This window comes from Lampetra planeri, chromosome 1 (assembly GCF_965212315.1).
Source record: "Lampetra planeri chromosome 1, kcLamPlan1.2.h2, whole genome shotgun sequence".
Classification (NCBI taxonomy): domain Eukaryota; kingdom Metazoa; phylum Chordata; class Hyperoartia; order Petromyzontiformes; family Petromyzontidae; genus Lampetra; species Lampetra planeri.
This window is the reverse complement of record NC_136107.1, coordinates 26,829,899-26,833,492: the sequence shown is the minus strand read 5'-3', so window position 1 is coordinate 26,833,492 and position 3,594 is coordinate 26,829,899. Positions and strand designations below refer to the sequence as shown.

General features: G+C 47.4%; 1 long non-coding RNA gene across 1 annotated transcript in view; it reads left to right on the top strand.

Moving 5' to 3' along the window:
- LOC144729318 (uncharacterized) overlaps positions 1 to 3,594 on the top strand; it is a 9,034-nt gene continuing 5,440 nt past the window's right edge. Inside the window, exon 1 of the long non-coding RNA XR_013587724.1 lies at positions 1 to 330. This is a non-coding gene — a long non-coding RNA (uncharacterized LOC144729318). The remainder of the gene's footprint in view (positions 331 to 3,594) is intronic.

The window sequence follows — 3,594 nt, the reverse complement described above, 5'->3', positions numbered from 1 at the left end:
AGAAGAAACCCGGCGAAGAGGGCGCAGAGAGAGAGGGCGGTGGGGAAAGAGCCGTAAAGTTTTCATGGTGAGATGATAATGATGACCATCATCAGCAGCAGCAGCATCATCATCATGGGCAGCAGCAGCATCATCATCATCATCGCGAGCGTAATCCCAACCAAATTGCGGAACTGAGTAAATACACGTTTGATTATTAATATATATACTTAAAAATAGATGGATTTTTTTTTACGTTTTCGTTTTCCAATCGGGGATCTCAGCGCCCGTGCGGAGGCGGGGAACGATACATCGAGCGTCTCGTTTAGTCTTAGCCGCTCTACACAGTCGGTACGTACCACACGCACACGCACACACGTGTATATACACATACAAAGAGAAGACAAAGATCCCCCGTATAGCCTGGACAGACTGCAGGGGCAAGTGCTGTTAGCGAGCAGCACCGATAAAGGCCGGCACGGCGCACGAGGGGGTGGGTGGCCAGCACCACGCCCGGCCGCCTTTGTCTCCCCAGTGGCGATGACTTTACACACCGTATCAGGTACTCAGTTGAGGCTATCACAGCGAGGCCCAGGACCGGTTCAGATAATCGTCACTGGTTTTTGATCGTGAGCGGGAATCCAAAACTCTGAGGACCGAGTTCGTAGCGCAGCACTACCGCTCACCCACACACACACATACCACATGTACACACACACACATACCACATGTACACACACACACATGCCACATGTACACACACACATACCGCATGTACACACACACACATACCGCATGTACACACACATGCCACATGTACACACACACACACATACCACATGTACACACACACACCACATGTACACACACACACATACCACATGTACACACACACACATACCACATGTACACACACACACATACCACATGTACACACACACACATACCACATGTACACACACACATACCACATGTACACACACACATACCACATGTACACACACACACATACCACATGTACACACACACATACCACATGTACACACACACACACATACCACATGTACACACACACACATACCACATGTACACACACACACACATGCCACATGTACACACACACACATACCACATGTACACACACACACACATGCCACATGTACACACACACACACCACATGTACACACACACACACATACCACATGTACACACACACACACATACCACATGTACACACACACACACATACCACATGTACACACACACACACATACCACATGTACACACACACACACATACCACATGTACACACACACACATACCACATGTACACACACATACCACATGTACACACACACACACATACCACATGTACACACACACACATACCACATGTACACACACACACACATACCACATGTACACACACACACACATACCACATGTACACACACACACACATACCACATGTACACACACACACACATACCACATGTACACACACACACATACCACATGTACACACACACACACATACCACATGTACACACACACACATACCACATGTACACACACACACACATACCACATGTACACACACACACATACCACATGTACACACACACACACCACATGTACACACACACACATACCACATGTACACACACACACATACCACATGTACACACACACACATACCACATGTACACACACACACATACCACATGTACACACACACACATACCACATGTACACACACACACATACCACATGTACACACACACACACATACCACATGTACACACACACACATACCACATGTACACACACACACATACCACATGTACACACACACACATGCCACATGTACACACACACACACATACCACATGTACACACACACATACCACATGTACACACACACACATACCACATGTACACACACACACACATACCACATGTACACACACACACACATACCACATGTACACACACACACACATACCACATGTACACACACACACACATACCACATGTACACACACACACACATACCACATGTACACACACACACACATACCACATGTACACACACACACACATACCACATGTACACACACACACACACCACATGTACACACACACACATACCACATGTACACACACACACACATACCACATGTACACACACACACACACCACATGTACACACACACACATACCACATGTACACACACACACATACCACATGTACACACACATACCACATGTACACACACACATACCACATGTACACACACACACATACCACATGTACACACACACACATACCACATGTACACACACACATACCACATGTACACACACACATACCACATGTACACACACACACACACCACATGTACACACACACATACCACATGTACACACACACACACCACATGTACACACACATACCACATGTACACACACACACATACCACATGTACACACACACACATACCACATGTACACACACATACCACATGTACACACACACACATACCACATGTACACACACACACATACCACATGTACACACACACACATACCACATGTACACACACACACATACCACATGTACACACACACACACCACATGCACACACACACATACCACATGTACACACACACACACATACCACATGTACACACACACACATACCACATGTACACACACACACATACCACATGTACACACACACACATACCACATGTACACACACACACATACCACATGTACACACACACACATACCACATGTACACACACACACATACCACATGTACACACACACACATACCACATGTACACACACACATACCACATGTACACACACACACATACCACATGTACACACACACACATACCACATGTACACACACACACACCACATGCACACACACACATACCACATGTACACACACACACACATACCACATGTACACACATACACATACCACATGTACACACACACACATACCACATGTACACACACACACACACCACATGTACACACACACATATAGCATACAAAATCCCCACCCCCCTATAGCCTGAACAGACTGTTGGGGCAAGTGCTGTGAGCGAGTAGCACTTATGAAGGCCGAACCCATATCGTTTGCAAATGCTTGAAGGTGAACAACCCACACACGCAGACGTTGACACGCACGCTCCGCGCACAGACACAGACCAGACACACACACAAAAGGCAAATGTCCCCCGTATAGCCTGGCAAGGGGGTGGGTGGTCAACACCACGCCCGACCGCCTTTGTTACACACCGCGCTAGCTTCTCGTAGGGGGCGATTCGACCTTGGGGAGGCCCAGGACCGGTTCAGATAATCGTCACCGGTGTTGGCCGTGAGCGGGAATCGAACTCGGGTCACCGGTTTCGTAGCTCAGCGCGCTAACCGCTGCACCACCGCTCACACACAGACACACACACACAGACACACACAGACACACACACACACACACAGACATATACAGACACACACACACACACAGACACACACACAGACACACACACACACAGACAGACACACACACACAGACACACACAGTGAACACACA